Here is a 26,895-nt window from a genome sequence, read left to right as displayed (position 1 = left end):
TACCAAAAACTGTGTTTTATTTAGTGATCTAAATTTGTTTAGAATCCCACTGCCACCGTAAATCTTCTACCCTTCAATTACTATTTTACTTAAACTGAGTGATCTGCCTATTTAGTGACCCAGAAAATGTGTCTTTCTCCATAGGACACAGTTCTGGTAACCATTATCCATCTACCTGCTGCTACACACAAAATATAAATTTTGCTAACAACAGCAACAGCAACAATTTTATTTTGTTTCTGCACATTGCATATCATCTTCATAAAATGAATTCCCATAAAAATGCTCAGCAGAGCTGAGCAGCTCTATAATATGGTTAAATGAAGCTAGAATATTACCACATTACGTAATTTACATCTTAAAAAGTATAAGCTCTTCACACTCAGAGTATGGAGTAGCCTTCACAGCTGTACAGTTTAAATAATGTGAAGGAATTTTGCATAGTTAGAATCAGAATCCTAATGCAAATGGATCAGGTGCATTAATCAGAATGGTTTCCACCCAAAGTTCAAAAGAATTTTTTTCCTCTGAGAGATTTACTTTTCTCTTCAGGTTCATCAACCTGTCATCTTGGTCAATTTTGCCAAAATTGGCTCACACTGGAACCCCACAGGCATTTCTTTTATACAACAACTTAATTCCACATTTCCTCTACATCCTTTCTATCTATTACCCCCACTTTGAAAATTCTGATTGCTTTCACCTTCACTGACATAGTTTTAGGATGCTATGAAGCTTTTATAGTCCCTGCATATAGATGTGTTAAAAGTATTTTTTTCCCCCCAGGATTATCCAAGCATAAAAGATATGATTTCACTACCTTCTGGGGTTTTAATTATTTGATTTTATTTCTTTTTTCCGTTCTGCATCATGTTACCATTGCATTGCACAAATGCATGATTTTTCACACGGGCACATAGTGATAGGACAAGGGGTCCTGAAAGAAGGAAGGTTTGATTTTAAGATGAAATCCTTTACTGTGAGGGTGGTAAAACAGTGGAAAAGGTTGCCTTGAGAAGTTGTGGATGCCTCATTAATGGAATTGTTCAAGGTCAGGTTGGATGTAGTTTTGAGTGACCTGATCTAGTAAATGGCATCCCTGCTCATAGCTGAGGGTTTAGAACTAGAGGGTCTTTAAAGTCCTTTCCAACCAAAACCATTCTATGATTCTACGATGATTTTCTGATTATAGTGTATGTTACAGGTCCAGTTCTATTTCAAACACCACGGATTCCGTGAAAATTTTTGATTAAAGTTATAAATGCCACAGTTCTGTTTTTATTAAAAGCAGCCCTGCTTAACAAGGAGTCAATTGTCCAGTTATGAAGAGCTACTTTCCATTAAGGGGTGGCTCAAGAAAAAGTGGGACACTGTAAATAGCACAAACCTGGATGCAATCAGCTGTGACATTTTAAGATGCAATGAGGAAAGTCCATCATTAAAAATAAATCCTTCCTGAAAATAAGAGGGGTTTTCAAAATAAAGGGGTCAAAGGAACCAAAAAAAAATTAGGCAGTGCATAAGATAAGCACAGTTTTAGAAGTGCCTGACCATACCAGTAACTTCATTGACTCAGTATGTCAGTACTACCCAGGAAGTCTGATGGTGACAAGATTGAGTCATCTGATTTGCCTTAACTTAGGATTCTGAAAGAAAACATTCAGTGCAAACACCATAATTATTAGAAACAGAGCACCAAATATTTGGAAAGTATGCTGTGAACTGTAAGGAAACACATAGGCATAAAATGTTTACATAATTTTTAACTGTGTGTTCTCAATTTACTTCACTATATACTGTTGTAAGTCTACTAGGATTTTTGGATGAAAATGAATGGGTTTGGTGCATTTAATTTGTTTGATTTTGGTTTTGGTGGGATTTTATTTGGTTTGGGGTTTTTTTGGTTAGTTGGTTGGTTTTTTGTAGGTTTTGTTTTTTGTTTTGGTATGGGTTGGTTTTTTTTACTTTTTTAAGGTTTAAGTAGCTGTCAGCTTTCTATATTGTAAATACTGATATTTAAAGTAGGGATAATATAGCTGTCACTTTTTTTTCCTCCCTCTTCATAACATTTGTTAAATAATTACTGATTTGATAGCACAGTGTAGGCGATCCTAATATTTCGTGACTGAAATTAATAGATGTATTTTTGGTTCCTGGATACCATGTGAAGGATGCTACTACATGCAATAAGCTTCTCCTGAATTTTAATATCTGGTATTGATTTAAGTAGAACAAAATTAAAGAATATGTCATAGGAACAAAAAAATCATAATCATCTTCCCTTTGAAAACATTCAGATGAATAAATGGGACAACTTCTATAAACTTTTTCATGAAAAATATTTCAAAATATTTCTTCACTAAGCTTCAATATAGAGTGAGCAGAATTTCCAAAACAGGTTTAAGGATTATCACAATTTCTTGTAAATTAATATAACTTCAGCAATAACATGATTTGGATTGGCTTAGGATATGACCTTTAATTTTCATGACAAATTTGACCTTAATGAGAATGGCAAATTTTTACATACGCATGAATACTGCAGAAATAGCCTTCTTTGTCCCATAAGGATGAGTCTTTGGTTCTGAAAAGCATCACTGTTGTTGTAATGATAAAATCATAGAAAGACTTCAGTTGGAAGGGTCCTTAAAGATCATCCCATTCTAAACCCCCAGTGTCCAAAGGAAAACTAAAATAACACAGTTCTTGGTTTACTCCCCTTTCTCTATTCACTCCATCTTCTAAATGAACCTTTATGTCCAACTGAGGCACTGATCTTCTTGTTTCTAACAAAACATCAAGGAAATGAAATGGTGACTGCTTTCTACTTAATGTATATGACTATTTTTAGAGTGAATACATTTAAATAAATGGTATGAGATCTCTTCTTTTCTTGGAATCTTTAAGTTAAAACTGTTCTGATTTTGCGCAAATGTTTCCAAATTGTTTTTCCCCATTAGAGTGACAAATTTTGTAAAGAAATTATTACCCACAGATTTCAAATGTGTACTCACATTTGCACAGGCAGAAATAGCTTTACATGTGAAAAAAAAGAATTTTTCACAGATTTCTTCTGCATAGTGAGTAGACTGAGTTCAAATAATGGCCTTCAAGTAGTGTCAGTATGCTCCAGATACAGAACACCAGATTCAGCACAGGAACTCCTCCTAAGTAAATTAACAAATGCAAGAGTAATCTTGACAAAATCTTGATGATCCTCTCAGAAATTTGAAGATACTCTTTTTCTTAGTCTTGTATTTATATATAAAGAAAGGACGATGATGCTTCTTAGCTCCATATTTTCATTAAAATTCTTATATTTTACTGAGCTGATACCTTTTTTACTCACCTTCATCCTTCATGCTTTAAAGCGTAAATTTAAGAATGTGATGACATTAGAATTTTCTGTTCTAGTAATATTGACAACACTTCCAAAGGACTGCTGCAGAAAATACCAATTTCTACATTATGAATACCTTTATCTTCTTTTCCATGTTCCAGAGAGGCCAAGAACTGTGCTATGTGGCCTGTTTCCTCGAATGCTTTCTCAAGACATGTCACTTTGCATTACTTGAAGGGGTTCTATTGACCTACAGTTGTTCTCATTCACACGACTGGGTCACCTGTTCTTCCGTGCACATTCAAGGACTTTTTAAGAGATTTGAGGCAAGGCTTTCCTAGGGACCTAGCAGAGCTCCTCACCATCTCTCACTTGACTGTAGCTTTTCAGCGTCCTGTAATTCTTGGACTTTCAGGCCTGAAGTCTCATCTTATTAAACATCTCCTGTCTGGCAAAACGTCCTTTGCACGTGAGTAAAATGAGGTAGAAGGCAGTGGCCTTCATGATTACACTTAAAGGTGTAGTGAGTCTGAGAACAATTTTCTAGTCTAAGGATGATTTAATTCATAGTGATGCAGTAAAAATGGATGAAATAAAGCTCTGAAATTTGTTTTACAATATTGAGACAATGTTAGTGCCAAAAGCTTCTATACAATCCCTAGTGGTACTGAAAAAAATATACCAGAAGTCACAGCTACATTAAAAATAGAGATTATGTAAAAGAATATAAGGTGTCAAACTGTGATCAGCTGTATATCAGCAGGTTGCTGTTGCATAACAGATTTTTTTTTTAATCGCAGAATCATAGAATTGCCTAGGTTGGAAGGGACATTAAAGATTATTGAGGTTATGGTTTGGCTTTTGCCAGTCAGGGACTGAAGACCACCTTTTGGGCATGCAAATTCTTCTTCCAACATCAAAATAAACCAACACATTCAGTTCAGTTTTGGAGAGCTGCATATATTATCATGCAAAACTCTCGTTTTACCTTTTGCTTTAGCTCTTGCATTGACAGTAATAGTGTACAAAGTTATTGCTTTTTTTCCTGCTCATATACTTTCTGATTAATGAAATGCAACACAGTAGTTTACTATGATGAACTCTCATTTCAAAATTCCATACCAAAGATTGGGCTTCAAGTATAAAAATGCAAACCAGAAAGATTTAAGCATGCACAGTAGGATTGTGAGTGAGGCATGAAGGAAAGTCAGGAAGGACTGAATTACACAATCTAAAGTGGTGCATTGCTTAAGGCAGAAAATGGAAGCATATTGACAATGTTACTAAAAGGTGACAGCAGATCTTCTAGCTATTCTTAAGGTGTCTTTATCTTCTGCAAAATGAAGTGTCTTCAGAGTAGTTGCAAAACAAAGCTTTGCTACATTTCCAGGCATAAATAAAACAGCTTTGTATTTGTGGGTTGTAACTTTACTTTTTCCAGCAGATTGCTTCTCTAAGATTTTTGTTCAGTTCTGCTTGACATTCTTACTTTTCTAAAACAAAGGCTAGTGAGGTTAAGTTTCTATTTTCCAAAGAACAATTCTAGTACCCATCAAATGTAGACACCGCTTGATATTTGGAGAGACTGGGATAGAAAATGGAATGTCTTCACTGGATGAACCAGTGTCTCTCCAAAGAAATGCCTTGCTTGCCGTATTTCAGTTTTAGACATTTGTTGATTATATGCGAATGTGGATGCCTAAAGTCCATACTCCAATGCGTGCTTCTGAATTTCATCTGGAAAATTAAGGCTCATATTCAGTAAATTTAATGACTCCCAAATAAATCCTAACACTTATTTATAAGTCCAACTGTAACTTAGAGTATAACTCCATTTATGACTCAGAGAAAATATTCAGATGACTGCATACATAACGGCACAAGATAACACCACAAAAAACTGTAATGGATTGTTCTAATTTACTCTGATGATTTCAAGAATCAGCAGGTCTTGCAGCTCCAGGGTAAGCAAAGATGTCTCTAAGTGAATTTTTGGGTGTGCATTTTGAATATAGAAGAAGCCTGAATTCCATAAAAGAAATGGTCGGAACTTACTGAATATTAGACCCCTTCTGGCTGTATAATCTGACTGTCTGAAGTCACCTGTTACTTTTGAAAGTACTAGATTTAATCGTCAGAGATTATTCAAGAATGTGGATTAAAATGAGTGTTTTAAACCTGAGGGGATTAGTAATTTCAGCACAACTATTCAAATTTTTCTTTCCATTATGAAGAATAGCAGCTTCTGGTCTCAAAAGCAAAGCTTTATGATAGCCTTTGCTTATTTTCAGACATGCGGATCTGGTAACACTGAGAACTATGAGAACTGAAACCTTAACTAATTTTATTAGCCAATCCTCCAATAAGTACTTTTAATAATCTAGGTTTGTGGATTAAAGAGCAGGAGAAAAAATACAATCATCCAGATTTTTTTGTGTTCTCCTCTAGGAGTGTTGAAGAGACACATTTTTTCCTCAATATACAGTCCCTAATCCATCAAATTCAGGGCATTTACTCAAGAAATAGAGAAGTTTAAGTATTAGAAATACGAATCAATATAGAAGACTTTGGAAATGATAGTAAATGATTTCTAAACAAGTACTTCACTCATGCAAAATTTGGCTACATCTGGTAATATAAAAATTATCTGTCAACCTAGTAGGCTGAAATCGAGGGTTGGGAGGAAAAATCAGTTGTTACAGTAGTGTTGGCCACCTAGGGAAGGAAATTAAGTTAATCTGCCTGCAAAAACACACCATCAGCAACAGCCATGGTTAGATAACACCACCTCTCACCTAATTTGACTTTATTCGAAATGTCCCAGGCACAAAAATGTATAATATTTACTCACATGAAAAATTTCAGTTTATCCAATAGTGTGATCTTTCCTCTTTTGCAAAGAAAAACATGTGTATTGACATGCACAAATGAAATAATCTCTTATTTTTTTCCTTTTTTTTTCTGAAATAGAAAGAGCCGTTACACCTATTGGGATATAATGCTTTACAGCAGCACTTAGTATAATCTAGATCAGTAAAGACAGAAACATTCTTGAGATGCCTAAAACCTACTCAGGGAGGATTTTAACATCAAATGAAAAGTATAGAGAAAACTTTCACATCCTCATCTTATGGAAATTCACAGATGTTATGCACTGTGCATCCCAAATTCACCACAAGAATTTTAGGAAAACAAGTTGAATAGGCAGTAATGAATCTTTTCAGAAGCATGAAAACAAAAGACAGAATGAAAGACAATTTACTTCCAATAATTCCTCAAACCTTTTTTAAAAATAGAATTTCAAATTACAACTCTGAACCTACCCTTTTGTTTGAATAAAAACATCTCATTACCCCATACAAGCTCATCATCATAAAGATACATTAGTCTGTTCTCACTGGCAGTGACTTATCGCTAACTCCAAATTGAATATTGGTGTTTTGCTATTGAAATGCCAATACCAAAAATTGCACATATGTCATTAGAAACAATGACACCTTCAGATTTAATTACACATACAGTCAAAGGAGGCCCAGTAAGTCAGAAGTGGTTATTGTGCATAAAAAGTCATAATAGTAATTTAGAAGAAAATTCAGTGCTCTTTGTCAATTATTTTTTAAAACATTGTATTATTTTTTGTGATTTCTATTGTACATAAGACACAAAATTATCATCAGTGATGCAGAAAGAGCATCTTTAGCCTGCTGCTAGGTCACCTACAGATGCTTTGGAAATTTTACTCATCGTTTTCACTCTCAGTTCTTTAGCTGTCATTCAGCCAAATATATCCCAGTTCTGCAAGTTTTTAAGTACATTCTTAACTTTCCATTAAACACAGTGCAACATAATCATGAAAATTATGATAAACCCCTTGTAAATTACAGCTTTAGCTGTTGGACTTCTGACTGTTAGTGTTTTTCCAAGTTCTTCTGGCTTTGCAAACTCAAGATAGAAGAAACCTATGTAACACAACATGACATCTAGGGAGTTGCACCAGCACCACTTTGAAATGTAGCATCACCCACTCTTTTCTGACAAATCTGATTGTACAGTGCCTAACTATCTGCATGAAAAACCATTGCTTTTGGGCTCTTCCTCAAAACTGGCAGTTTTCTGCCATTTCTAGTAGTTAAAAAAAGGTGATAAAACTGGCCAGATACTTTTTTTTCCTTTTTTTTTTCTTTTTTTTTTCTAATTTACAAATGTCTTCCATGCTCAGAAGGAGCCCTGAAAGAAATGATGCCACTTTTGTTTTTACAATCACCACCCACCATCTCATAGCAGGGTTTCACTCAAGCAAAGGCTGAGTCACTTTTTTTTCTCTCCCTTCTTAAAAAATACGATATATTAAAATGCACAGCCTTGGGGATGAGCTTGAAGAGTACAATATTCACTCCCCCATTCCAGGTGCCAGGAAATCTACTGATTTTATTTTTCAAAAGGCCCAGTTTTCCACCTTGAACATACAGCTCTTAGTGGCACTTCTGTCAAGAGGGGGTAATTCTTTTTCCCGGCATAAATTTGGAGCAGCTTTTGCATAGCTTGATGTTCAATTCTTTACAACATATAAGAGGACATATTTTGAAAACTTTCTTTCACCATGTCTAAAAGAGGAAAAATGGTAGTGTCAATGGAAAAAGGATGGGAGAGGAATGTTCCTTCCTGCAGACAATTAAGACAACTTCAAAGATAAAATTCAGGGATGGGACAAGAAAATTGTCAAAGGAAATGTAATATTAAAGCTAGACCCTTAAAAAAGCTGAGGATGGTATTCAGGGTAATATTTTCTTGGTAACATAATTTTTCTGGTAGAATCAGCAACCTTCTACAGTAATTAATTAAAATAAAATAATAGTAACACGATTAATTCTCAAAACAAGCCAGCTTCCCTGAGGTATTTCTGAACTCTAGAAAACTAGATTTTCCAAATATATAACATGACTATCTTTCAGATATCATTATTAAAAGCTATGTTTAAGAGCAGGAACAAGAATCTCTTACTTTAAAAACTTCACAGCAATAAAGATTGTAAAAATAAGATTCTTGAAGGTCTCAAGAATCACCTTCAGTCTTCCTTCGAATAAAATCACCAATAAACACAGCATTCCCAATAAACACAGAATACAGAGAATATAGATAGACATAATAAATACATTCACAGTCATCTGAATTGTTCTTTCACTCAGATTGATGGAAATAACCCAGAAATAACCCAGAAACTCACAAATAACCTAGATCTTACTGTATTTTCCTTTCTTCCTGAGAGTGAGGTTTATTTGTTAATAAATCCAAAGGAACTAATTACATTTATTTTAAGTTGTAAGAGTATTCTAATACAATTCACTGCTAAAAGTGTAGATTAAAACCTAGAGGTACTATTAGGTCATTTTAGACATTTGAAATTTTAATAGTATACAATTACAGTCAATTAAAATGGAATATTTACCTTGCAAACCAGGTTCCATAGATATTAGCAGGAAAGACAAAAGAGTTTTCTGCCAAGTTTTTCAGCTCCACTGCTCACTTACTAGAAAAAAAAAAAAGAAGAAAATATATTCAGCCATGAATTGTACAGAGCTTTTTGAAATGGTGATGTTTTCAGTGAAAACGCCTTGAGATGTCTTGGAATGATATTTAGCTCCTGTCCAAAATGGAATAGAAAAGATTGTCAGAGGCCTAAATGGGTCTGCTAAGATAAATAGGGTTAGAGGCAATTGACACCTTCTAATAACACCAAAAAAAAGGGTGCACTCACTGGCACTCAAGGGGAGCAGGCAGCTGTGTTGCCTATGGTAGGACAGAGAGACATTTATTGGAGGATCTGAAGTTGAAACTGACAAAGCATTAAACCTGAATGGAGACGAAGAAAAAAATTGCTTCAACGGACTAACTGTTTGTCTCTGTTGGTGATGCAACTTGGCACCTCCAGAGATTTCTTCATCTATGTCTCCGACTCTATAGTAAAAAAAGAGGTTTTTAGAATGTCTTGCCATAATGAATCAAATCTGAACTTTCCATTTATGTTAACATGACAGATGAAGAAACATCTGTCTTACACAGTGAAGGTTGAGGAGTTAAGAAAAGTTCTAAATCACATATGTGTCAGGACCAGAATATGCCTGAAAGAACCACAGATTGTTTGATAAGCCAGAACTCCACTGATACCAAAGACTAGTAATGACTGTGCTATTTCAAAATTAATGTGAAAAATGCCATAAACTCTTTTGATCAACATGTCCCACATAAGGTTTTCAGAAAAAACCAACCAAAATAACAAAATTATTCTTCTTCCTGTCATGTAGAAATTACTTCTCCAAGACCTTTCCAAATTCCTGAAAAGGATGACCCTGCATGTCTACATAAAGCACATTGTGATCTGGGAGAGGTTATTCTGTAAACTGAAAAACATAATATAAAAAAGAAAGAAGAGTATTATTTAAAATATTCTTAGGATATAATATAAATATACAGCAGTTACAGGAAAGATCAGATATCACAAGTAAAGGCAAACTTTGTGATAGGATAGAATGTTTTATCTAACTCTCATTCAACCAGTTTGTTATGTGGTATACAAATATGTGAGTTAGTTCAACCATTTTATATTATACTATATGGTTTATAATGGATAAAGTAAATGGACTAATAGCTGAACTGCAGAATGCATCTGTAACATAAGGAATTTATGCAACTTGCAGAAGCAGTCTTGGAAGGCATCAATGATCTGTAAGCACTCCAGGGTCTGGTACTGTCTCCACTAAACACAGCTGCTTTCCTAGAGAAGAAGTTGGGTTGCACGTTCACCAAAGCTGTAGTTTTGGCATGAGATTTGTATCAATTCTCTATTACCTCCCTAGCAGATAATTTCCAAACAAAATGGAAAACTTACTTAAACTCACAGCAGTATTTTTTTTTCAGGTTTTCTTTTCCTAGAGAATTGTAACGATTTATCGATCTTGCCTTTTTTTCCTTTGAATCCTTCTCAGAGTTAATACACAATCAAATGAGAAGGAAGATAAAAACCCAAACCAAAATAATTTAAAAACCCACGAACCCCACAAAAACTCCACAAAAAACCGAATTCACCATGTCTCTAACTTTTTTTTCATTCTGTTTGTGCTGAAGCAAAAGTGAAATATTTAATACTGTAGTTTTTTCCCTTCACCTTTGGTTGGACACATAACAAACTGAAAATAAGGGTGAGCATGAGCTTTTGGAGGCTGAGAGAATTAAACTCTGAACCCTGCTTTATATTCTAACTAACTGTCAAAGGATATTTAAATATCAGATCTAAACAGGCAGCAGTAGATGCTCAGGAAGTTCCACCTGAATATGAGGAAGAACTTTAGTGTGTGTGTGACTGAGCACTGGAAGAGATGGTCCAGAGAGGGTGTGGAGTCTCTCTCACGGAGATATTCAAAAACTGTCTAGATGAAATCCTGTGCCATGCACTCTGGGATGACCCTGCTTGAGCAGGAGGTTGGATCAGATGACCCACTGTGGGCCCTTCCACCCTGAACCACTCCGGGATTCTGTGATTTCTCTCTTCACCAAAATGTAGCAGCAAAATGGAGTACCAACATCAAAATCTCCTCCATTAGAGAAGGTCAAGGGTCAAACTTCCAAATGTTGATAACATCGCCGTCTCATTACTTCATTAGTTCTGAGGGTAAAATCCGAGTGGTAGGAGAGGACTAGAGGGTTGTTTTTATTAAGACCCCAGTGGGAATTCAACAAGGTCAATACAAGAGGCTGTTAGAGAAGTTAAATTTCTCTGTGGCAAGAAATAGTTCCTTCAGAGATAAGTGATTGCCTAATAGGTGAGGCACAGAGGAACTAATCAGTTTTCTCAGCTGCAGGATATCACTGTTATCTCAGCTTAAAACAAGCTGCCCTTGGCCCCAAGCTGCTCTTTAGGTGGTACAAAGCTGATGCTGGGGAAAGAGACAAGCTTACTAACCAGATGTGGAAATGGGAGAGGTAGTCAGTGCCAGTGATTGTACACATGCGGAAAAAAGGCAATCACATTAGATAAAAGAGTATTGTGTATCCCTCAGAGATAAGATTTGGAAGTCTTAGAGAGCTGATTTATGAGGATATCAGCTTAGTTGTCAGGAAAAATCTTAATGATAAGAATTGTTGTGAATGGAAGAGATAAAAATTAGAAAATACTAATAGACAAATAAAGGGAGGGGCTACCACAATTTTCTACAAAACCTTTAGTGGCACTAAAGAGCCAGATGGTGGTTTATGATATCTATCAGAATAAAAGTTCAAAATAGAGTAAAATATGCATTTCATTCATGGACTGTACATGGAAAACATAGAATTTTTTCCCCAGATGCTGATTATCCTAGATTTTTGAAGGAAAATCTCTTTGCAGGAGTTCCTGTCTGGTAACTCTGGAATATTTTACCTGAATTTGTCTATTGCAGCAGTGCATGTGCAGTCTTAATTAAGATATTGCTTTAACGAAGAGAAAAACTGTCCCTAAAATCATAGTGAGAATATAATAACAAAACAAACAGTTATCAAAACTAGAAACCACTAAAGCATATTACTCAGGGACAGCCTAGAAATATTAAAGATTTCATTGGATTTTTTTGAGCCAGATGCCAAACATGTGAAATGTACTAAGACAGTTTTGCCCTAATATCAAACAATAAACATGAGCATCATGAAAATAAGTCATGTGATCTACATTGACCTACATTGAGAAAATTAAAAGCCACAGAGCGAAATGTTGAAACACAACCAAAAAAGTAACTGCTTAAACTGCTGAACAAGAAATACTTCGGATTTACAGAAGGATGATCTACATCTGAAGAATGAAGATCCTTCAGATCTGTATCTTGAAAATATAATTAATTAATTTTATATATAATTTAGTGTAGGGTTTCAAGCATAAAATCAATGAATTCTTTATACAATAGAATTTTTTAAGGGTAGTGGCCATATTTTTCTCTAGATTAAATCACAGCTGAGAATTTTTTGCAGAATTCCAAAGAGATGTTACTCAAGATGCACTGAGGAGAGGAATAACTGTATTTTAAATCTGTTGTAGTTCAGAAAATAGCCTTGTAATGTATGTTTCTTGTCAAGCATTAATTATTTGAAGATATAAAAATTTTCATATCAGCTTAAGGCAGGGAATGTGTTTTGTTTTTTTTTGGTTTGGTTTAGTTTGGCTTGTTTTTTATAAATTCAACAGATGTGTTAAATTGCTTGCAAAACATATTAAGCTTAGAGACAGTTTTTTAAAAATCTAAATAAACTAGCTAATAAAAAAGTAAACCATGTTGGACACAGATACCACACTTTCTCTGAAAGCATATCTGAGAGACTTGGTATTGAAAAAATTAATTACAAAATATCTGCTGCACACCGAGGTCTTCAAACAAGACCTTTGAGAGTAAGCTTTAGGAATAGGTAGCACAACTTTTCAAAACATTGCTGCTTTTAGTACAGTTGGTAAGTTGTGCCAGACCACTGTAACCCTCAGGCTCCTGTTCATTCTCCTGACTTCATTCCACTCTCCCCAGCTGCGAGGCGTTTCAGAGTGACACAGAGGAAGTGTAGCTTTGTGAGGGTAGACATTACACTGAAATATCCACTGCTTTGCTATTTGGAGTTAAAGGGCACACTGTTAGATATGTAGTTGCACTTTAGCATTTCAGATCCTATACAAGAAAATACTGGTAATAACAAAATCAGGTATTAAAGTGGACACAGCTGGAAATATTGACTTTAAATTGCAGAAAAATAGATCAAATTCCTATGGAAAATTCCTAAGTATACTTTAGCACTGAAATACAATGTCTATGGGATTTGTGCAACCTCCAATTTCTGTCACTGTGAAACATGGGTAAATATCTGTCAGAAACCACACATATACAGTGCTGCCAGAAGGCAGCACTGGGGGAAGGCAGTGGGTAAGGTACTCTTGAGAACTCATCCAACTCATCTTGGATGATGTTTTCAATAATTTCTAATATTTATACAATACAAACTGGATATGCTTTTGGGTTCATATTTTATCATCTGATCTAAAATATACATCTCTCATCACTTTATGTCAGCTACCAGAAGTGATCAAAAGTGAACAAAAGCAATATTTTCAGGTTTAAAATCATGAAGAAACTGGGAAAAAATGCTAACATTTCACTTTTCAAACATCCTAAAGATTTATATCATCATCAGTTCTAGTAGTTACTACAGTTCCTATTTTAATGATTATGCATAGGGGTTTTGAAAATTAATCAAGTTCAGATTTTTGAAGCCAAAATATTATCTCCTTTCCTTTCCTCAAAGCCCATATAAATCTATTGATGCTTTTGTTCAGAGTCAAAATATGGAGGCACTCTGCAATAAAATAATGAACTTCTGTTGTTCTCTTCATTTTTCATCATATAACCTTCAATTAGAATGAATGCTCACTAAGTCTAATGTTTAGGAACGATTACAGACAAAATTGATGTGAAGAAGCTTATGGTCTTTGTAAAATCAGTACTTCCAAACATTTATTTTTTATGACTTTAGAAATTTACTAATTTGCCAATGAAAGTCACAATATTTGATCACTATTAAAATGTTGCAAACAAAATGCAAAATCAAAACTATCAAGAAATGAAAGCAAAAAATCTTCGCTACAGGATAAACGTCAAAGTGTCATCTGATGAAATGATAATCATCTGACTCTCTCCTTTCAGTGCTCGTTCTCTTTGCCATCAACAACATTCCTTCATAAAGACTACACAGGTGTTTGATTCCTCTTCCTACCTCTCAGGTGCTCCTCAGGTTTACAGCCCCCTACCAAAATCAACTTACATGTATCTGGAAAACCAGTAGGCAGTTTTGTTAATGTCTCAACTATATATATGTATCATCTTTAGGTTTTTATTTTTATCTGTGTTATTCCAAACATTTAGGTAACTAATATAGATATAAGCCTCCTACTCAAATCTCTCATCCAACCCATCCCACTTCCTTGCATGGTGGATGAAACACTGTTTGGTGTGTGTTACACATTGACAAAATTACAGCTATTAAGTGTTCCCTAAGGACAGAAAAATATTCTGAATGTATCTTGCAAAGGAATATCATCATCCACTCACTTCCAATAACCTGTAACACCACCACTTGTCAGATACGTTCCCTTATAGCTGTGAATACCTCATGATGGACCAATGCTCTGTAAATCACTCCTATAATTTTGTTTAATTTTGGAGACATTTAGGAGTAAATGGTTAAAATAGCTGGAATTATTACATCAGTCTTTAGAGAAATCACCTCTTTTTACCATGGACAGTGGGAAGACACAGTCTTCTATGAACCAAAGACTTAACAAAACTGCATTAGATAACAATTCAAAGCGGCCAGAGTTAAAGACAAAGCTTAAATACGTAACACTGAACAGGACAAAGACAACAAAAATATCTAAAAGGCTCAATACTCACTTGCACCATTTGACATTCAATCATCACTATTAACTGTAGATTTCAATCTTACAGAGTTTCACAACAGTGTTTTATTTTGTTGCATGATAGCTAGTTCAAAGAAATTGCTCTTTGGTAGAAAAAAAGTTAATGAAATTATATAATACATATTAAACTGTTGCAACAGTTTGTTTTACAAGTTTTCCTTGGTAGTTCAGCAAATAGGATTTGTCACAAGATAAAATGAAGTAATAAACCCTTTATTCAAGAGTGTTTCCCATTTCAACCAAATAGGTGTTGAGATAGGAAGAGAGGTGAAATTAAAAGAGCAGGTATTAGAAACATTTTAATTTGTATGAGAATAAGTCCAACAGTACTCTTGTTTTTTCTACCTGACCATAACCTGTGTTTTTCAGGTGCCTCCCACCCGTGTAGCTTTCCTGCCTCTATTATTTACAATAACAACATTGCTTCCCATGACATAATGCTTATTTCTTGCATAACAATGAATTTTTTGGGTTTTGCCATTAAAAACCAAGGATAATTTATGCAAGAATTTAGAGAGAAGTTCATTAAGAAAAAAAATAGTAAAAAAAGTTTAATTTCAACACCACCTAAAGTATATAGTTACGATAATCAACATGAGACAAAAAATCCTAGAGTTAAGGCACTGCTTTTTAGCTTTGGTGATAAGCATGTTTCAGCTTTTGTTTGTTTGTTACTCAGAGTTGCCCTGCATAGTTTCTAAAACTGACAGAGATAAGAAATATGCTATTTGCTTTAGCCATGGATACACAGAGCAATTTCAGTGCTAGTGACATGGCTTGACTAAGAGCTGCGAAAATCCATAGGGATTACCAAAGGGGGAGAACCAATGAAGGAATTACTTTGCTTACAGCTTCTCTGCCTTACTCTGAAACAAAATTGAGTTGCCTCTGAGATTGCCTTTTTCTTCCACATACAGATTTATCCTTATTCATAGTCATATACAGAAACAAGTGCCTGAATTAAAAATGTTACATCTATAAATCTCCAGCATGCATACATAAGAGTTACTATGTTTTACAGCTATAATCTACCTGTAATGTAATTGATATCTTTTTGCAATATAAAAGAGAATATGGAGCTGTCACTATAACTAAATCAACTATATATGAATGTTCTTACACTAAGCCAAGTGTTGTTTGACCTTGCACTTGTAACTCAATGGATGATTCAAGTGTAGACCTGGTTCATTTCAGAGGACTGTGTTTATAATGCACATGACATTCATCTTCAGATTGGGAAACTCAGCTCCTGCACTTAAGGTTTGCAGTAGTTTTAGTGGAATTGTAATCTGGAAAAGGGTACCAACACTTTTATGATTTCCTTACCCTTTGGCAACATTATTTTCAGGGTAAGAGCTCTAGCAATAAATATTTTGCAATATAGTCAGAACTTGGTGAAGCTAGTGAAGCAAATCAAAACACTCTAAACTCCAGATGCTTCATTTCATGAGTTCACCCCAAAGCAAACAGATTACCATCTGGGCATATGAAAGAGAAAAAATAAAGTATACCTTTAAAGCAGCCTGTGTTTGGGAGTACAGTGCGTGTAGTATTATCTAACATACTATGAATTAGAAATGTGTTCCACCTAAATTGTATTTGAAATACTACTGAAATACTGAGCTGATATTTCAGATGAACTGTAATATGCTTTAATTCAGCTGATAAATACTCCAGTAAAATAAAATAAAATAAAATAAAATAAAATAAAATAAAATAAAATAGACCCAACACCATTGATAACATCTGGACTAGTGATTTGTTTTTCCAATTAATTTCAGACATTCAGAAAACATATTGAGGCTACTTAAAGCATATTATTTCAAAGAAAGAACTGTAACTGCCCAAACAAATTGAACTAATTTCCTCAAGTGGCTGTTAGAAACCCTCTTCTTATCCTCATACAGGTTAAAAGCTCACACTATAAATACTTACAAAGCATATCATAAACTCTTCCCCATGACTTCTACATATATGCATATCACCCTTCTTGACAAACTAAAGGATTTTCATAAGGTTTATGAAATTTTCAATACAGTAAAGACCGTGTAGAAGAACTTCCGCAAAGTCCAGCTTTTAATTTTTTTTTCTACACAAAGACATTTTATAGCAGCCAATAATCTCAAAAGTGGGGAATAATGTAAGCTGAACCCTTTCATGTACTTTTGTACTTTTGACATACTTATTTTCTGAAAAACAAGGCAAAGTCAGCAGCAAATATTGTCTGAGTAGTGAACTCTGTTTGGGAAACAAGATAGACACTTTTATTCCTGTACTCAAAAACTTCCAGCAGTCAAGCAGATGTTCTGCACTGTCTTGCCAGATAAAGAAGACATGGGAATCCTGACAAATGGATAGAAAGGCTTCAGGCAGAATCACTTAATATGTTGACTCATTTGTTACTGCAGGTACACTGGCTTTGAGTTAATTCCTCTGGAATCTCTACCACTCACCAGTGTTCCTGTATTAGATGTACTTTCCATTTTAGAAATGCAGAGATCTCAATGATATCAGATCTCTGTGTCTACAATAATATAGTTCCTGGAAATTCCCTGATTTTTATGGTGTGAACACTGCTCACATTCCTGCAGGACACTGACACAGGTTCAGGTCAATTTTGGCCATCTCTGCAGTGCATACTGTGGCTTCCTTTTGTTTATGTCCATTAGCTTTAGCATAAGCCAGCATGAACATGGATCTAATTCTGCTGGACTCAGCTACTAAAATGAAATGCTGGAGTTTCTATTCCATGATAATTCCATTCTTTTTAAATACTAACAAAATTTCTGTTAGGGATTACCTGCTTGAGAACTTCCTCCCGTTTACTTTCAAGTTCTCAGTAATTATAGTCTTTGTTATAATTGCTCAAAGTCCCTTTGAATTTACAAATGAAATTGCTTTAGAACAGGTCTGGAAAAGACTATAAGATCTCAAGACAAGTGGAACCAGGATCACTACACTAAATCCACAACTAGTTTCCCTGACCTTGGAAAGAAGGATATGAATCGGAGTTCACAGTCTGACACAGATTTGTGGACTTTTAATGACACTGCCTGGTATAGAAAAAGGTTCGAGTGTTACAGACCTTGTGATACAGTGGGGATATCCACTATAATTTTTGATCTGATTGTTACTACATGAAGTTTGATGAGCTGCAACTCCTTATAGCTAAAATGTTTGTTTTTTTCCAAACTTAGGGGAGACAAGAAAAATGCTGAGGATGAGCATGACTTATTGAGAAAGTGATAGCAAGCAGATAGCAATCTTACCCAAATTTATCAGAAATTAATTTGAACTGAATTACCTCTATGGTAGTTTACAGTAGAACTGAAGAATTTATTTTTTAACCTCAAATGGCATAAACAAATAAATAAATAATACAGTACCAAAAAGTCTATTGGGAAATTTGATGACTCCTTCTTGTAGAAAAAGGTGGAATTTTAATGAAAAAAAGTATGTTTACTTTTAGGTCATCAATATAATCTACCAGTGCTGAATTAAAATTAAATCTTTTTCCTTAAAAACTGTAGTATGTTCTTAGTGCTATATTGATCATGTTTCCTGTTTGTTTCAGATGGCAAAACATTTGACTGTCCTCACTTAGTTACTAAATGCTATTTTACTCCTACAATGAAATAAATTTATCTAAAGGCAAGTGTAATCCAAAGAGTAATCTGTTCACTTCTGGAATGCTATCAGATCAGAACTGGTTTTGCATCTCTTATGAGCCATTGCCCTCATGGTGAGAAATACAAATTACCCTCTAGGTAAGTCAGAAGAAAAGTTAATTTTATTTCAATGAATTACAGCCTTTTGATTCCAAATAAAATGAATGAATAAGTATTCAATTTAAATATTACCATGGAGAACTTAGCATAATAATGAATTGACATTTTTTAATTTTTCAAGAAAAAATTACTCTTATTTAACAAAAATGATTCCCTCCTCAAAAATTCACAACCATGTCATTTGAGAAAGGATTATCTTCACAACAGAAATGCACGTTTTACAGTACATATCTTCAAGGGCTGGATTTTTATGGAATATTTTAGGTGTGATTATATTTATTAGAAAAACATTTGATAATCACTTTTAAAATTTTCAAATTAAAAAAAGGTCAGTAATATGAAATTTAATTAAATTAAGAACTATTCCTCCTTAAGTGATATGATTTCCTTGATTTGTACATAAAAATCTCTTCACACCATTTAGCTTTGATAAACATTCTTCAAATCGTGTGAATATTTCCTTCCATTTACTTGCATCTTTAGTGCATTTTATTTTTTTCTGGAATGAAGTCAGCAGTCTAAAATAAGAGTTTCCAACACTAGGCACAAAATAAGGCATTTTAATATAAGTTGTAGTAGATGGTATTCCCAGTTAATGCTGTCTTTTAACTTAGGCCTTTGATCTCTTTCCTATAAAAGTAGATGAAACAGGTCATCTTTAAGACGGTTCATGCCTCAGAAAAATAACAACTGGAAGCAGGAATGGGTGTATAAACCAGCTTTTCATTTTAAGTGTATCTGGATATTGTGGGTGTCTAACTGAACAGGGGAGAAAGAAACACTGTGTAAGGAAGAGTTTGGTGGCTGCAGTCAGGACACAAAGTAGTGATTTCCTTAAAAAATAGTAAGCTTATTGGTTTCATTGTTGTAACAAAACATGCAGTTGTATCCCTGAAAGAAATAACCTATGACAGCTGTTTCAAGAAATGTTGCAAAGCTACTTTCTGCCCCTTTTGCTTGAGAGCCAATAGAGCTTTTGGATACTTGGAACGTCTGGGGATTAGGCTAGTAGTCTGTACATCTTTCATATCTGACTACTTAGGAACAACATTTAGTTTCATGATCAACTTGAATCACAACCAAAATTTTAAGCAAAGAATTGCTAACTGTCATTCTTTAATGCAAAGAAATTAGTAGGCTTAGTACTTTTGTATAAAACCATTAGTTTTTTTTGTTTAGTCTCCTGCAAAAAAAATTAGTACAGGAGATTTTTAATAATGCCTTTTTTTTGAAACTAAAGACCAAGAAATAACTACTTCAATAAGAATAATTTACTAATATTATTTATGTACACATTTCTTGTCATGCATGAAGTGAAAATGCAGGATAGTGCATCTATGTGCAGTGTATACTGCAGTCTTTATCCCTGAACAGTGTCAAGCCCAGAAAGCGCATAATCATCATAGAGAAGAAGCTAAGCCATCTGCTCAACATTTGCATAAGTAAAAATAAATGGCTTTATGCTACTGCTGTATTTTCTATCACTACATCTGAAAAGATAATAATGCTTTCAGTATGTCTCAGACATCTGTGTTTAAAACAAAATAATAATTAATTTTACAAAATATCAAGTGAGCATTATTTTTCCTGTGATTAATAAACACAGTTACATCAACTTGTAATGATTTAGGCAAAACACAAGCATCTTCTCTGAGATATATTTTTTTTACTTGTTAGCAAGGCTAAAAACTGTGATTGGCTTCCCCATGTTGCCTAGAAGGACTAGAAGTGAACTGAAACTCAGTGATTGAAAATTGGCAGTCAAGAGTATCTTTCCATTCCTACTAAAACCTAACAAGCAGTCTGTTGCTGTTGCTGATTCATTTTAACCATGATATGAAGAAAAAAACTTAGGTATGGAATTACTAACTTTTCAGTCAAGGTTATATTTTTCAGAGTCACAATGTAACTAGACACTTCAGCAGCTTTTTAGCAGTATATGAATGACTCAGAAATTTAGGCACAGAAAAATACAGCCCCCTTATTCAAGAATATTCATTTAATATAAAAAATGTTTAAAATACAATAGAAAATAATCTTACTGAATTTTGCCAAATCTTAATTATAGAGTCCCATTATATTCTGTAATTAATTTACAGTTGAATAGTGTCTCTAAGAGGACATGCAAATCAGAACTATGATTCTGTACAGAATTCCAATCACGCTTGAAAGCCCCTGATACGCCAGTAAAGAAACCTATCTGAAAACATTTCAATGGGAGGCAAAAAAAAAAAAAAGTTTTTAAAACTTTAAATTCTGCATGCTTGCAAAAAGAACAGGGAGACTCCATTTCTCTCTATAATTTTAATAATAAGCTTCTTTGGCATCAAAATAAACAACAGAATACTGTCTAATATTCTCTACAAAACGTGTAGGTCTACATAAAATGATTGCTATGTACTTAACATATTTTTATCAGAACTGCAGTATCTATTGCAGGGAAAAAATAAATACATTCAAAACATGCTTGATTTAACTTATAAAGAAGATTTACTTGTCTTTTGTTATTAAAAATATACATGCAATCTGTAAGATATTCCCTTCTGTATAAAGAACGGTGAGAGTCGCTGATCAAGTTTTTATTCATAGCTCCTTTCCAGGAAAGAGTGCCATTTGCATCTTCCAGAAACTGTTTGGTTTGGGAACATTTAGGAAGTTACTGAGGCCAAACAAGAAAGCTGACATGTATCCATACCATAATACACACCCTCCCTCCCTTGCCTCCAGTTTCCTTCCCAGTTTTTACGCTTGCCTTTAAGGAGGGAGAAGCTCAAACCGGTATGGTAACTCTGTTAGCATCTTACAGAACAAAGGAAGAAAAATGAAGACCAATAGGCAGTCCTCATGAGTGGGGTTTTTTTGTGATATTCATTATTCCTATAAATCCCCTTTAAGTACTGAAAGGCTGCAACAACGTTTTCCTGGAGCCTCTTCTTCCCCAGACTCAATCACCCAACACTCTCAAACTGTTCTCATAGAAGAGTTGCTTCAGCCTTCTGATCATTATTTCCATGGGCCTTCACTGGACCTGCTCTAACAGGTCGATGTCCTTCCTGTCCTGAGACCACAGAGCTGGATGCAGTGTTCTGGGTGGAGCACTTTTGGGGGGAACACTCAATCCCACTCTGTCCTTGAAGAACGTGTTGACAGCATGTCCTTCTGTAGACTCTTGACAGACATCACTCATTACTAGTTTCCACTTGGACACTGAGACATTGACTGTAACTCTTTGGACATGGTCATTCAGCTAATTCCTCATCCATTTAATGCTCTATCCATCAAACTCATATCTCTGCAATTTAGTGGTAGGAATATTATGGGGGACTACATGGGAGACCTTACAGATACAAGGTAGATGACCTCTGTAGCTCTTCTCTTGTCCACTGATGTAGTCACTCTATTACTAAAGGCCAGGCACAATATGCTCTTGCTGAAGCTATGTTGGCTGTGTCTGATCACATACTTCAATAGAATTTCCAGGAGGACATGGTCCATGATCTTACCAGTCATGGAGGCAAGACTGGCTTGCTGATTGTGAAATTGTTTTTGTAGAGTTATGCTTGGAGATTCAGTTCATTTTATCCTGTGTATTGACATGTATTTCAGGTTTTTGTTATTTGTGTATGGAGGCTCACAGGGGGTCTTCAGTACAACCCATTGTCCAAAGCAGGCTCAACTGTGGGGTCAGACTACATTGCTCAAGGCTTTATCCAACCAGGGCTTGAAACCCGTCAAAGTTCTCTTCAGTCACTTCCCTTTCTGTATCTCAGATTAATCTAACTATTTTCAATACAGTTACACTGGTGCAAAAACTATGCAAACCCATTTAATTTTTTGGTTTCTGTATATATGTACCCATACACATTCCACATTTGTAGTACTGCTTGAAATACTCCTAAATCCGTGTTTGAGTTCTCAGAAACTAACTTTACACATTCTAATTTCACACGGAGTTTTAGCAAGATTAAGATGGAAAATGGAATGGAATAAAAATCAGCAATCAGCTTTTGGGACTGGTTCACAAAAGTGCTAAGAACTTATGCCTAGCAGAAACAGGGTATCAAGGTAACTATAAAGGGCTGTCTGCAGACTTTAACTCACCTGAAGTTGTACAGACAACTTTTGATAAAGCCAGCGGAGTCTGCCAAAATGCTACCATCCGTAATTTATTTTAGCTCTCATGCAATCCTATTCCACAGTTTCTAAGAAAACCACAAGAAACAAAACTTACTTTACTTCTTCTCCTCTGAGTTTCATCCTACAAATTCTTCAGGAGCTAATTTTTGGCTCATTTAAATGACTCACATAGTTCACACTAAACTTACTGTTGTAGGATTACAGACTTAGACTGCAACAATGCCTTTGTTTCTTTTCTGTAGCTTCCTGGAGATCATAGAATAGTGCTCTTTGAAGTGCGAAGATTTTGCCTTATTTGCTTTGTGAAATGCTTTATGCATTTACCACAGATTATAAATAATGAAAGGTAGTTATTTTGAGTAAGAAAAGGTGTTTACAAGAAAAAGAAAATATAATGCTTCCGTATATTCCCTTTGGAACAAAAAGCAGAGCCATGGTGTTTCCTCACTCTGCAAAACACAAACAAATAGGTCATAGAAAGAAAGAAGAAACAATGCACATGAGAATGACCCCTCAGAAAGGATTATCTAGGAAAGTAAAGAAGTAAAGGCAACGTGGTGTCAGTCCTAAGTATTTATTGTAGCATTTGAAAAATATGCCTTTTGTGACTACTGCTTCCAGCTGATAAACCAAGACTGGGCTGACAGAGATATAAATCACAACATAACCAATTTTTTTTTTTTTTTTTTTGCCTCAGCCCTCACTGCAGGATTATTTTGCAGGAGGATGTACAGCCTCAGTTCACCCTAGGAAGGAATAAGCACACACAATTGGCAATTTTGCCTCACGTTTGATGTACAGAACACACACAGGTGTTAAGAGGGCATAATGTTATTCAAGTTTGGCTGATATAGTATTAGATCAAAACACATACTGGGTCCCTTCATGACATAAAATTTAAATCCTGATTTGCCTGTTGTCATGCAAAGCCACTTTGTAATGTCCTCTTCATTCAGGGAGGTATGGCCCTGGAGCAGCAGGCTGTGCTGCACATGTACCAGCCAACCCACAGCGCCCATTAGGAGATGGTTATCAGCTACAGCTACTTGCCTGGGGAAGGATCAATTTGCACTGCCCCCCTTTTCTTCCTTTCCTGCTCCCCAGTGTTCCCAGCTGGGCACCCCTTCCACTGACCTTCTTCCAGCTGAACAGCCTGTTAACAACTTTGGTGAATAAAGTGTGCTGAGAAGTCCAGCTGGGTTAGTTTTCTAAAAGATTATCAAACTATGTCAGCCTATGGAGGGGTCTGGTGAGAAGCAGAGACAGAAAATTGATGGAAATAGGAAGATGTGGAAGGTAATTTTCCAGAGCGGGTAGCTTCGGAAAGGTAGAATTAGTACAGAAGAGCCTGCAAAGGGGATTGCCCCTTTCTGCAGCTCCAGGTTACTAAACTGCCTTGCTCCATTTCATGTAACTGAAGTGTTACGATCTAACACACCTTCGTGCTATGCATTTAGCATGGGTGTACATTTTCGTGTAAGTCCTGTAGACCATTTAATTATGCAGAGACCAAAAGGGATGGAAGATGACTGTGCCAAAACTTACAATATCTTGTGGAAAGGAAGAACTTGGCTAACTCATCTAACACAGTAAAGACAACTATTAGTGGTTATAGCACAAGTTATTACTATTATTATTCAGTCCTTTTTTGTTTTAATCAAGTCACAGTGTTTTCATTCTATCTGTAATCAGAATCAGAAATCTTTCTGCAGATTTCTGCTGGCTCACAGGAATGATTATCAAAAGGAATTGCTGCCCTTTTCAGAAAATACAGCATAAGGGAAGTTCTCAATTCATAATTCACATAGGGAGCATGATTCAAGGAGCTGCTCTATGCATTCAGCCAAGTAACAGAAATATATCATAATTCCCATGGGGGCATAAAAACATGTTTGTGTACATGACACCTGGAGGAATACTAGAGTGTGGGAGCAATTTGTTGCCTGAAATAATCTACTCCATTCATGAAAACATTGATGACAAACAGCACACTATTAAAACTGGAATTAATTCTAGCTATTTTTTCATCTGTTAACAAATTATTTACATTTTATATAGAAATATATATATATATGTATATATTAGAACTATTCAGCAGGTCTTTTTCAGCTTATTAGAAAGAAAGAATCAACAACCTTGCACAGATTTCAGACATCTTCATCTTAGTCTTCCAACAGTGAGTCTTTATCCTCTTCTTATGAACAGGAACATACCCTCCTATTACATCTTATGGCTGTTAAACTTTTCAGGGTACAAATGGCTTTTCAATAGGTCTTGTCTGTAACTGTGAGAGTGTGTGAAGGTGAAAATTTCTGCAAGTCAGTGAGACAGTGTAGAGGCTGAGTTCAAATGCATGAACTCACAAAAGCATGTTCTTTGCCAATATCAGTTGGTGTGATTACTTCAGCTGGAAGTTGATTCCAACATTTTGAGTATAATCTTCACTGTCAGGGATTTAGCTCTAAAAGATCTTCCTGGCTTAGCTGAAGACATTGCAGGTAAAATCTAAAATGGAAGCTGGAAATCATTCCTTCCAGTACTTTATTGCAACTGTAATGTCAATGTCAGAAAGAAAAATTGAAAAAAAAATTGGGATTGCCTTTAAAACAACTCAAATTTTCACTAAAAACACTTTGTTAATGCCAAAATCCACTGAGGTTCCATAGGTTATGATACAATCATACAATTGAAGTCTGAAATGTTCAAGATGTTCTGAAGCTGCTGATCTAAAACAAAAGCATGCAGAACCTGCTAATTTTGTAGGGACAGCTAGGCGACTAGAATGATTTCTACTGACAGTCTTGTAGTAAGGCAGGAGATTTAGCTAAAAAATTGTCTGACATATGAAGATATTGAAAATTTTTTAATCTTAATACTTGGCACTGGATTTCTGTAAATATAGTTGCAAAATTAAAACTTTAGTCCCCAGATTGGCTGTAAATTGAGAATTAACTCATTAAGCCTGTTCATGAGATCTGCTGTGTATGAAAGGAAGCTCTGTGCATGAATGTATATATATGCAAAAAATGAGAATATCATGGCAATGACCACAATTTAAATTACAAAACCCTTAAAATTATTCATGTGAGCTTAAATTTCTACATATCACTTCTTAATATTACTTACACATATAAATTTTCTATTTCACGAGGAAAAAAGTAAAGAAATAAAATAGGTTAAACTATGAAAACAAACTTCCAGACAGGAGATTATAAATACAGAATGTATTAGAAATTCATACAGCAATGATAGTTTAAGAGTTTCAAGATTATAATCAGAAAAACAACAAAATCAGAATGTTTTCAGGAAATGATTGTCAGACTTTATCAGCTATAAACAACTACTTGCAGTCCTTCTTCCTCTACTGAGTGTATATCTGCTCTAAAATCTAAATAATGCTGCTGTACGCAGGGTGGCATCATGACTTCAAAAGCCATAAGCAAGACTTCAGGTGGGGAACAACATCTCCTGGTTGGAGGGAAGCAACGGTACAAAACCCAAATCTCTCCTTGGTATTAATAATGTGGAAAGTGTGATTTCTGTGGAAAGATTAAATCACACTGAGAAATCTTTTAAACAGAATTAATGAGGAAGAGAGATGACAACTCAGAGACTAGTAAAGAAATGATGGTTAGAGTCGAAACAAAAGGGTGTTGACAAATGGGAGTAAAAGAGACCACAGGAACAATATTCAGGATGTCAGGCTCCCACCCCAGGGCAGGCACACAACTGCACATGGATGGAAATCAAAACTGTAGTGACTAAGAGGTGGAGGGAAAGGTCACACAACTGAAGTAAGTAGTGGATGAGTTAAAATTTACAGTAAAGGTAGACAGGCAAGAGAATGAGATGAAGATGGTTCTCATTGTTATGACACAAACACATAGGGCTCTCATACAGAGGCAGATGAGCTTGGCTTAAACAGGGAATGCCTTTTGTCTCAGTATTCATTAACAAGGGCTTTCTCTGTTCTTAAGGATAGGAATCAAGAGCAAGGAGAATGACCAGAAGAGGGTGAGTCCAGGATTACTGTGAACTCTAAATAAGCTCATGGATTGCACTCAGCTGTGCTAAGAAAGCTGTGCTAAGAAAGCTGGCTGATGTTCTTGCAAGGCTGCTCTTCAAGAAAAGTCTTGGAGATTGTGGGAGAT

General features: G+C 35.2%; 1 protein-coding gene across 7 annotated transcripts in view; it reads right to left on the bottom strand.

Annotated features, from left to right (window-relative positions):
* LINGO2 (leucine rich repeat and Ig domain containing 2) overlaps positions 1-26,895 on the bottom strand; it is a 506,482-nt gene that overhangs the window by 325,970 nt on the left and 153,617 nt on the right. For all 7 annotated transcript variants that reach the window (XR_006015296.1, XR_006015295.1, XR_006015299.1 and 4 more), the window contains exon 2: positions 8,787-8,867. The gene's annotated coding sequence lies outside the window, so the exon portion shown is untranslated. The remainder of the gene's footprint in view (positions 1-8,786; positions 8,868-26,895) is intronic.

The sequence above is a fragment of the Corvus kubaryi genome, unplaced genomic scaffold (genome assembly GCF_017639235.1).
Source record: "Corvus kubaryi isolate FWS band 111438036 unplaced genomic scaffold, C.kubaryi_AGA036_p1.0 37249, whole genome shotgun sequence".
NCBI lineage: Eukaryota > Metazoa > Chordata > Aves > Passeriformes > Corvidae > Corvus > Corvus kubaryi.
The sequence above is the reverse complement of the archived record's forward strand: the minus strand, read 5'-3'. Positions and strand labels throughout refer to the sequence as shown.